Source organism: Gracilinanus agilis, chromosome 5 (genome assembly GCF_016433145.1).
Source record: "Gracilinanus agilis isolate LMUSP501 chromosome 5, AgileGrace, whole genome shotgun sequence".
NCBI lineage: Eukaryota > Metazoa > Chordata > Mammalia > Didelphimorphia > Didelphidae > Gracilinanus > Gracilinanus agilis.
The window spans coordinates 191,786,664-191,798,234 of record NC_058134.1 but is presented as its reverse complement, the minus strand read 5'-3'; the positions used below and the strand labels follow the sequence as shown (position 1 = coordinate 191,798,234).

The following is an 11,571-nucleotide window of genomic DNA, read 5'->3' as shown; positions in this document are numbered from 1 at the left end:
TGTTTTTTTTAACTAGCCAAGTAGAAGCTGTAGTAGTTCAAAGCAAATGATATTTAATCAACAACTTGTGAGATAGTTATTAAGCCACATGGCAGAGCAGCCTATATGCACAGTGTGGAAAAAAGATACACACAGGTAATATTTGACTCAGGAATGGCAGGGCACACGTACAGGGAATACATTTGGTTGTAGAATACATGTAACAGTGTCCTTGCATTTCCAAAAGAACATATGCATATATAACTGCAGAATTTTTTTTAAAACCCTTACCTTCTGTCTTGGAGTCAATGCTGTGTATTGGCTCCTAGGTGGAAGAGTGGTAAGGGTGGGCAATGGAGGTCAAGTGACTTGCCCAGGGTCACACAGCTGGGAAGTGTGTGAGGCCAGATTTGAACCTAGGACCTCCTGTCTCTGGGCCTAACTCTCAATCCACTGAGCTGCCCCCATAACTGCAGAATTTTTAATAAACTCTACGGATGAATTGGTTCTACCATATCAGGCTGCTGAATACCTGCCTACTTTCTCCTAGACCATCTGGGGGCTAAGGTAGGTATTTCTCAGAGGAAAGAATTCAGATTATGGGGAAGGCAGTGGTGGGTAAGAGTCTTATTCCCCTTCCCCTTTTAGTTTTGGTGGCAGAAGAGTGAGCCACACAGGACGAGCGGGCAAAAGTAGGCAATCTCACTAAATTATCTTTACCCACAAACATTCTTCTTTCAAACTTTCCTGGTTCTATAAAGGCAACCACGATCCTTCTGGTCACCAAAGTTCACCAGCTCTGTATTATCCTTAATTGTTTTCATTCTCTCACCCCTATATGTAATCAGCTGCCAAGTCTTGTCACCCTCTGCACAATATCTCTCATCTCCATTCTTCCCTTCTCTTAACTCGCCTAGCCATGACTTTCTTTATGTGGGCTATCACCATGGTCTCCTCATTGATCTTACTGGATCTAGTCTCTTCCCACTGCAGGGCATTCTCCCTGTAATCAATCCAGAAGCATTTATGGAACACGCACCATGTGCCAGGCGTTGTATTAAATGCTGGGAATACAAGTAAATAGAAGGAGAAGGTGGTCGCTTACATTCTTACTAAGGGAGAGGACATAAAAGGAATCAGATATAACCTGGAAAAGAAGGTTTTAGGAGGAGCCATCCAACTAGTGAGCGAGGTAGTAGGGATGAAGGCTACTTGCAATGTGGGAATGGCAGAATTTGAAGGAGCTTCAAGAAGAAGAGCTGGGAGAGGGTAGACGAAGTCTGGAGTATAGTCTGAAGATGTGTAAGACTCATTGCCAAACTAAAAGTTTGAACTAGTGCCCCGTTCCTTACTTCCCACTCAATAAGCCTCTGGGGTTCCCTATTACCTCAACAATCAAATATAAACTCCTCTGCACATCATTTAAAACCCATTGGAGTCTGTATCCTTTGTCCTTTTCTGACCTTATAGTACTGCCTGTCTATACAAACTAATCTTGCTATTCTCCACAAAAGTCAAAATACCATCACACATTAATACACACAAATGTATACAAATAACCACAATCAATAAAAGAAAAACAAAATATGACACTATACATTAAACTGATCCACGTAAAGAAATAGGAATGCATTTTTTAAAAGTAAAAACCCTTACTTTGACATCTTGTAATCAATACTGTGTAGTTGGGTCTAAGGAAGAAGAGCAGTTAGGGCCAGCCAATGGGGGTTAAGTGACTTTCATAGGGTCACATAGCTAGGATCTGAGGTCAAATCTGAACCCAGGACCTCCTCTCTCTAGGTCTTGCTCTCAATCTACTGAGCCCCTTAGGAATGGATTCATTTTAAAATGTTTTTACTAAATTGAAATCAAAGACAATTAATTTTTGCTTGTTGTTTTTGCATTTGTATCAGAAGTATCTACACACAGAAACATATTTTTCTGAAAAATGGCTATGCTCACTGACTGTAAATCTATTATTTGCTCATTGTGTTGTGTATTTTTCAATAAAAGTCTTTAAAAAAGAAATTCACCCACTTGGCTAGTTGCATTGATTAAATTAACTAGATAATTAGTTACTACAAAGCAATTAGAATTGACAAGTCTGTCCTGTCCCTTATTCCCTAACCCTTTATTCCCCAGGAAAAACATAGGGATTTAAAAAAAAATGAACCATATTCAATGGATTGAATTTTTTACAAAATTAAAAATGTGTTTGTATCATCTATAAAGAAATTTTAAAATATTATTCATTTCATCTTCATCACATCTTTTAAAGTTCTGATTTTGTATATATTTATGATGCCCATAATATACTTCATTATATAATTTATAAGTAAATAAATATACACATAGTGCGTGCATGCTCCAAATTTTTTTTGCTGATTGGAGTGCACCATCAATATTTGAGAGACCCTTGATCTAGATGATGAAGTGGTTAAGTAGATTTAGAACTTGTGGAATGACTGGACCCAAAAAGTATTTATTAATACTTTAATGTCAGCCTGGAAGGAGGTTCCTTGTGAAGTATTCCAGGGACTTGTGCTTGGCCTCGTGCTATTTAACATTTTTATCAATGACTTGGAGAAAGGCATAGGACAGGCTTATCAAATTTTCATATGATGCATAGCCGGAAATGATAGCTTAAGATCCTGACAGTCTAGAATATTGGACCAAAATGAATAAGAAATTTAATAGAGATAAATTTAATGTCTTTCCTTTATGGTGAACAAATTTACTTTATAAGTACCAGGTGGAAGAAATATGGCTAAGACAGCAGTTTGTATGAAAAACACCTGAGTTTTTATTTAGAGTACTAGGAGCTCAAAATGAGTCAACAGTGTATTAGGACAGTCAAACAAAGGTTCATGGACTCTTAGATTACCCTTCAAGGCCTGTCTTCCGAGTATAAAGCATTTACAGTGTCTCTGCCCAGGTTGGGCCATATCAGGAATACCATGTTCCTTTCTACAAGGATACTGATGAGGTGGGAAGTATCCAGAGGACAAGTCAAAGGATGTCTTTAAAAGGCATAATGAGAAGCAATCTGGGGAATTTGCAAAGAGGAAATTTAGGCAGTAAGAGAAGAAACATTTGCCTACTCTCTCAGCAGCATCCTGAAGAGAAGTTCCTTCTCCTGGGACATAGGGATTCGCTTTCACTGGAGATCTTGAAAGGAAGGCTGCATTTATTGGTTACGCCGTATTGGGGAACTTATTCCTATATGAATCTAACTAATGATTTGGGATGTCTTCTTCTAAATCTGAGATTCTTGTGACTGTGTGATTCTTTGATCTTTTAAAAAAATCACCAGGAGGAATGAAAACCAACTTTCTCTTTCCTTATCCCTTCCCCCACTTATGGTAAAAAATGATATAGTTACAAGGGAAATGACATACATTTATTCTTTTTCCTCCCCTTCCAGAATTATGAGGAAGAAGAATCTCGTTAGGGGAAAGGAAGTGCCTCAAAGACCAAGTAACATCCACAAAGATGGGATCTCTAATGCAATCTCTAATGCCAATAATATGTCCAAGGAGGATAAAAAGTCCTGAATGGAAAGGAAAGGTATGAGCTGGAAAAACCTTTGGCTCCTCAACATTGAAAAGGAAGAAAAGAAAGAAAATGCAGCCCCAGTGTCTGGCCTCCAGGCAGCTCTGAATAAGGGGAGGAGTCAAACAAGCCTAAAAGTATTGTGAAACTGAAGCCACAAGCTCAAAGTCGGTGAAACTCACTGGAGAAAGGTTGGTTCTTTTGCTTTGTCAGGGTTTTATAATTTCTAACTGGGGGGAGGAACAAGAGACTATATTTGAAGGTGTGTTTGGGTGGTGGGAGTATTGGCAGTGGTAGGGGCGGAGGGGAGGGGAAAGGGTTGAAACTTACTTTTTTTTACAGGTTGATATTTGTTTCTTGGGGGGGGGGATGTCTCCTGCAAACCCTGCCCAGATTATATTGCAGTTAGTGTATCAATTTTTTTTAAACTTCTTTACTGTAGTGAGGGATGGGTTTCTTCCACCCCTCTCTTCAAGTTTTTTCAATTTGTTTCATTCCAGAAAGCAAAACAAAAGCTCCTTAAGAAGTTCAATATTGACATGCTTTTGTGGCAATTTAAATCTTGATTTTCTAACTACACCAACATTGAACTTAAAAGATTGCTTCTGGCTACCACAGAAAACCACAGCTACAATTCTGTCTTTGGGGCATTTCCCCCTTGGGATAGCAGGAAGTTGCCTAAGTTCTACAGCTTCTGTGACCCTGAAATGGGGAGCTGCTATCTTTTGAATTCTAAGAACCGAAATCTGCCCTGGCTTTGTTTGTTCTCTGTGATAAGCCCAAAGCAATATCTGTGGCCTGTGTAAATGAACAGAGTACAGGAAGGCCAATGCTCATGGCCCTCCCACACCAGGAAATCTAGGACAGCTTGGTGAGGAGGCAAGTGCACTCACTAGCCTTCTCTTTACTGGTGGAGGAGAGAGGCTGGGCAAGGGGAAAGAATATAGAAGCCTGACTTCCTTCTTAGAACCACTGGTCCAAGGCTGCTAACTGTCCTGTCCTGTAATCTCCAGATCATTAATGAGGGTCAGGGAGGGGAGCTAAATTAAATGAAAGGAAAAGAGAAAAAAGAGATTTGCTTGTATCCTTGACTCAGCATTTTGGAAGTTTGTCCTGGCAATTTTATATAAAAAAGTTTCACCCTTTTCTCCTTTCTCCCCAGTTTCTAAAGAGATGGTTACAGTTGGGAAAGTTTTATCTAAGTATTTGCCAACTTGTAGCAAGAATGCTGCTGAACCAGTTAACATTTAATATTGAAATCGCCTTGTCCTTACTGTCCTATGCAGTGGTCCTTGAGGAAGAGACTGCTTCTTCCAAACCCTGAGGCAGGTCATAGCCTGTTTGGGAAGATCTGATGGCTAATACCAACTGCTTCTATGTCTTTCCAGAAGAGAGGGGAGAAGATAAAGTTTCTTTAATGTAGGATTATGCAAGTCAATTTGGCCAAGAGAAACATACCCCTCTATGGTGGAGAAGTGAAGTTTCTCTAAGGTTCTTGCAGAGAGGAGGGAAGCAGTGTGGCAGAGTGAGCAGAGAGCCAGCCTCAGAAAGAATTAGGAGGATTTGGTGAAAATGCATCATTGCAAGCAGTACAGTATAGTGGAGACAAGAGCTGACCTCTTCATGTGAGAGACCTGGGTTCAGGTGTTGTTTCTCACACATACTCTTTTGGTGACCCTAGATAAGTCACCACATCTCTCAGTGCTCTAGACAGCTCTTTAAGAAAATATGTTTCACAAAAGATGCCAACCTTTGGGAGTAAAGGCAGATCTCCTATCTGGAATTTCCTCTTCCTATGAAATCACAGATCTAATCTCTGTACCTGTTCTTTACATGGATAAGAATAGATAATGGACCTGTGGATAACGGAGCATTAGCAGGGTTTTATTTTTTGTGGGGTAGGAGCAGTCATTCTTGAATCGGTCAATTTGAGTTTAAATCCAAATCTCTGATGCTTATAACTTGTGTGAATTTGGCACACAGAGTTATTTATTCTCACTGGCTCTCATTTTGCTCCTGTGGAAAATGAGGAGGTTGGACTGGAGTGCTTTTGAGGTTTCTTCTAGATTAGCCACTAAGAATGTCCCGGCTGCCAATCTGCAAGTATCAATCCATTTGTGCCCCAACAAACTCCAAAACTGTAAATTACAGAACAAGTATTGATCTGCACTAATAGCATATCTATCTAGAAGTATCCTTTTGGAGAGATCACTGTACCCATGAATTCAAGGCCCATACCTGCCCTTTTTCCCCCAAAATGTAGGGAATGCATATCACCGTTGTCCTTTGAAAATCAGTATTTTTACTTCTTAAATCAACACTGGTTTTTTGTTTTTTTTTTTATGCCATATCCTTCAGGAGCAAAAGACAAGTTTCTTTCCTTCTCGCTACCCTGAATCTGAATTTCCCTTGTTCCAGAGAAGGCCATCCCTGGGAAGACCTCCTATTTAGATATCCCTTCTCTATATGATCCATGAGAAACATAATAGACAACATCCAGAATGGAATGTAAGGAATAGAGGCTGTAGAAGGACTAACAATATTATGCATTTATAGTGAAATCAACAAGGAATGGCCTTAGGAGTCAGGAGGCCTGAGTTCAACTGTTCATTATTACACTTGATAGCTCATACGACTATTGTCAACTTATTTAAGCTCTCTGAGTCTGTTTCTCTTTGCCCACTCCTATCATTTTACAGTTGAGGAAACTGAGGTACAAAAGGATAAAGAGATTTCTCTGAGATCACAGAGATAGCAAGAAGTAAAACTAAGAGAACTCATGGTCTCCTTTCCAAATGCTCTTTCCACTACGGTTTAGTAAATGTAAATCATTTCCCAAGATGATGACAGTTCAGGGTCTCTAGGACCCTATGATCTAATATACTATGTAAATTAGCAACCTCAATTCTCCTTATCCTGATGCATTAGAATAGTTTCTCAATAACATGCTAGTATGAAAAAAATACTTTGTGGGAAAGTGCAGAGTCATGTTCCTTGGGATATTTACATAAACCTTTCCTCTATTTCACAAAGATTATGTAATGACAGAAGTGGAGAAATAACTTCTGTGCTCCAGAATCCTCTTTAGACTCTTTATAAACAAGAGATTACTGCTATAGATACTCTGGGGAAATAGGAAAGGAGTAGGATCTTCGAGAGAATCTTGAACACAGAAGTTTCTAGAAAGACAAGTATTCTGTCAAAAATATTTAGTTAGTATCCACAGTATGCAGAGCACTGCCTTGAGGATATTGAGGCTATACAAAAGAAAGGCAGTACCTATTCCAATCCATTTGGATAGCCAAGACTAACCCCCTTACAAGAGACTGAATGAGAAAGCAAGTTTGCTAACTGTCCTTCGAACCCACTTTACTGCCCAGCAAAAGCTGGCCCAACCTCAAAATTCAACACAGACTATTCCTCCTTTGCCCCATTTGCCTGTGTTTTCTCCCTCCTCTGAAGGCCTGCTACACCAAAGGACAGTTAATATAAACTATTTTAGATTGAAGTGACTTAATCATATATAATAATCATGTATTAAAATCCAGACTCCTTAAATACATGGTTCATTTCTTGAGCGTAGTTAACATGTTTTATGCCTGTGTTTTGGGACATTGACTCAGCACAGTGCCATGCATTGATCAGAGGTTCAATAAATGAAGTATTTGCCATTGATAATATTTTTAATTAGTTTAGAAAAAATTTTCCAGATTTATATGTTGATACAATTTTTAATCATTGTTTTCTGATAATTTGTGACCCATATTCTATCCCTTCCCTTTCAAAACTCCCTCTCTCCCCAAGACAGCAGGTAATATGATATAGCTTGTACATACATGTGTTATCTATCACACAGTACTTATTTCTGTGTTTTTCATGTTGTGAAGCAAGACATCTTCCTTACACTAGAGAAAAATTCATGGAGGAAGTAAAGGAAGAATGATATGTTTCAATTTGCATTCATACTTCATCATTTCCTTCTATGGCAGTGGGTAGCCTTTTTTATAATGAATGCCATGGAGTTATCCTAGATTGATACTTTTTTATTATTAGTTAAGTCATTCACACTTGATCATTCTATACTATTATGACTATGTATAATGTTCTCTTGGTTCTGCTCACTTCACTTTGATTTTATTTCATGTCAGTCCTTCCAGGTTTGTTTGTGATCATCTTGCTCATCATTTCTTATGACACAATAGTATTCCATTACATTCATATACCACAACTTGTTGAGCCATTCTCCAACTGATGGACATCCTTTCAATTTCAAGTTCTTTGCCACAAAAAGAGCTTCTATAAATATTTTTCCACAAGTTAATCCTTTTACCCCTATCTCTGATCACTTTGAAATATAGACCTAATAGTGGTATTGCTAGATCATATGAAGTCTTATGGCCCCTTTGGGCATGGTTCTAGATTGCTCTTCAGAATGGTTGTATCAGTTCATAGTTCTACCAGCAGTGTATTAGTGTCCCAATTTTTCAACATACCCTCTAAGATTTATCATCTTCCTTTTTTGTCATATTGGCCAGTCTGATGGATATGAGTTGGTACCTCAGAGTTATTCAAATTTGCATTTTTCTAATCAATAGTGATTTGCAGCATTTTTTCATGTGACTAAAGACAGTTTTAATTTCTTCATCTGAGAATTGCCTCTTCATATCTTTTGACCAATTTTCGATGAGGAATATTGATCATATACATAATTTATCAGTGAGAGAAAGTTCTTGAAAGCAGCAGAATCTGATTTTTTGGAAGGACCTTAAAGGTCATTTAATCCAGCCATACCTGGGAAAAAATCTCCTATACAACATTTCTGATAAATAGTTATCCAGCTTATACTTGATGGGCTTGACTGAGTCATGGGGCAGCTCAATTGGTTCCACTGCTTGGAAGCTTTGTAAAACTAGGCAAAAATTACATAACATCTTTGAGCTACATTTTCCTTATATGTAAAGTGTTATATAATGATACCTTATAATGTTATTATAAGGATTAAATTAGACAATGAACACCAAAATGCTTTGAAAATTATAAAGCATTCTTTAGTACTCAAGTATTATTATAAATATATATGAAACAATTTGTGATCACAATAGTGGAAATGTTTTCTCTCCAGTGTAGAACTATGAGTTCTTTGGGGTTATCTTGAGAACTTGCCTTCTAATAATAGTTTAGACCTTCACAGTTGATCATTGTACAGTATTTCCATACAGTTGTTTAGTTTTATACAGATGACTTGTACAATATGCTTTTTGGATATAGTTCCAAATTGCTTTCCAGAATGGTTGTTTCTTTTCATACCTCTACCAATAGCATTGTTCCAATTTTCCCATATCTTCTCCAGCATTTATAGTTTTCCTTTTTTTTAATCATATTAGCCAATCTGATAGGTGTAAGGTGGTATCTCAGAGTTGTTTTAATTTGCATTTCTTTAATCACTAGAGTGTACTAATAGAGTACACAGACTATCTATTGGTTATCTTTGCTTTTACCATATGGCCATACAAGCTTCTATTTCTTTGAAGACATCTCTTTAACTGCAATTTCCTTCTGTCTTTTGGTTTCATTTATAATGAGGATGTCAAGATTGATCAAAATTGATTTCTTCCAGTAATTATCCAGTAAATGTTTATCATTGGACAAGGATTCACATTTAGAACAGGAACTTCTAAGTTAAAGCTTATCAAATTTATATGATTTAGTCTATAATACAGAATCAACAATTGACTCTAGTACTGTAGAAGCCTGAGGAGCAATGAATATGGAGAACTGAAGACCACTGTACAGTGTTCAATGTTCTATGGCTGCCATAGTCAAAAAACTCATCACCATGTGCCCAGCACACTGATGATGAACCTTTCCATAGTTCACTAGATTGGTCCTTGGAAAGAAGACTCAATCTGCTGCCAAGTATGGTACAACCTACAAGATCTTATGCTTCATTTTAATGACCATAAAGAACATGGAGTCCTCCCCACCTCACCAGAATAGGAATTCATATTTTATTTTCTTTAATTTAGTTTTTGTTATTCAAGTTTCATGAATGTTGTCCTTTTCTTTTTTCTTGTCAATTAATATGTATTTCTTAAGTACTTACATAATGTGCTAGGCACTGTCCTATAGCCTGAGGATAAAGAAGAAATCTTTACCTTTAAAGAGCTTACATTTTATCTGGAGAGGCAACAGGTACATATGTCAGTGTTAATACAGTATGGTCTATTATTTGCCTACTCAAAATTCCTATCAATCTCTTTCTTAAATTAATTTTGTTTTTATTACATTTCTATCTCTCTCAAATAAATTTTCACAAAAAGAGACAGGAAGTATTTTGTTTCATAATTTCCCATTTTTATTACCTTTGGACTTTTCTACTTGTGTATGCCAGGAATTTTTGCCATGTAGAAACATATATCTTTACAAATGCTTTTAATAGATGTTATGCTCTTGATTTCTTTGACCTGTACTGACATTTCATTTCTTCTCTTTTGTACCCATAACTGCTAGGACAGTGTGGGAAGGGGCAGAAATGATCCCAGGTCTGACAACTAAAGGTACTATATTCTATTGGAACCAACTGACCACTTTTTTAAAAAACAAATTTACCTGGTGTCTTAGAATAAATGCTGTGTATTGGTTTCAAGACTGAAAAAGCTGTTAGGGCTAAATAATGGGGTTGTAGTGACTTGCCCAGGGTCACATAGGTAGGAAATATTTGAAGTTATATTTGTACTCAGGTCTTCCCATCTGTAGATCTGGCTCTCTATCCACTGAACCATCTAGCTACTCCTCAAGCTGTTCAGTTTTGACACCTCTCCTAAAAACCACAAATCAGATGGAGCAAATAATCATCTTTAGTGTTTAAAAAACAAAACAAAACCTTTTTTAAGCAAAAGACATTCTATAGTTTTTGCTATTGTTCCTCATTACTGAACATGTTTAAGTAGAGCATGGATGATTCTTTTGGGGATGATGATATCTATGTGGTTCATGTTTAAAGGAGGGGGATAATCTGGACGTATGGAGTTCTTTGTAGTTCTTAAAATATATGATCATAAAAGTCCATTCTAATTTTAAAAATGTCCTTTCTTTCACTACTAAATTCTCTCTTAATTTTTCTTTCCTTTTTTTTTTTTGTTGGAGTAATTTCATAATTTCACCAGTGGGTAGATTCCCAGTGTGTAAATTCCTTCTACTGATATAGATAAATAATTTGATTATTTTTCTATTCTTAGAGAATTTCTTGGAACCAAGAGATTTAAGGATTTGGTCAAGCAGCTAATATGTGTTAGAGGCAGAATTTGAGCCCAAGTCATAATAATTGCGAGGCCATCCCTGTCACCAAATACATAGACCAATTCTTTATTATTCTAGAAATTCTTCTTTACACTTTTCTTAACCAATACTACTTCTACTTAGTGAGGAAAAATACCTCAATTTTTAAATTAATGGTAGTGTAATACCTCAGTGAGTCTTGAAAACACATAAATTATAATTAGTCCTTCCACTGGTTTGTTTGATCCATGTGACTTTAGTTCATGTTGTTCTACAGATCATTCCCAGAGGATAGACCCAATGTGCTAGATTCTTGATGCTAGGTTACTTTACGTTTTGTCCTGCTATTTATACTACCCAATTTGTCCACCTGTTATTATTCAACATTCTTGCATGACTGGTCTCCATAATTTTTTTTAAAATTCTATATTTATATCGGTATATAAATTTTACTATATGTTTATATTATTATGCATTCATTATACATTTCCTGATTGATAGTGCCTTTGGGGCATAGGTCATAATTGGAAATGTGAGGAGGCAGGCAGCCTACTCTTGACCACAATTCATCTCTCCATTGTCCTCTCCATTGTCACAACCCAAATATGGCTAGTCTCATCTCTGCCAACTGTGATAATTAGATTAAGTCTACACTGCCCATCTTTACATTTAGTCACCAAAGGTGAGAACACCTCTAATTCTGGGAGGTCCTAACCTAAGTGTGCTAGAGTGAGGGACGAATCAGAATCAACTGACCCACCC

The 11,571-nt window shown here is 37.1% G+C and overlaps 1 protein-coding gene across 1 annotated transcript in view; it reads left to right on the top strand.

Moving 5' to 3' along the window:
- The first annotated feature begins 3,416 nt into the window (after positions 1 to 3,416).
- The window catches only part of MGST1 (microsomal glutathione S-transferase 1), a 33,699-nt gene continuing 25,544 nt past the window's right edge, over positions 3,417 to 11,571 (top strand). Inside the window, exon 1 of the mRNA XM_044679881.1 lies at positions 3,417 to 3,722. The gene's annotated coding sequence lies outside the window, so the exon portion shown is untranslated. The remainder of the gene's footprint in view (positions 3,723 to 11,571) is intronic.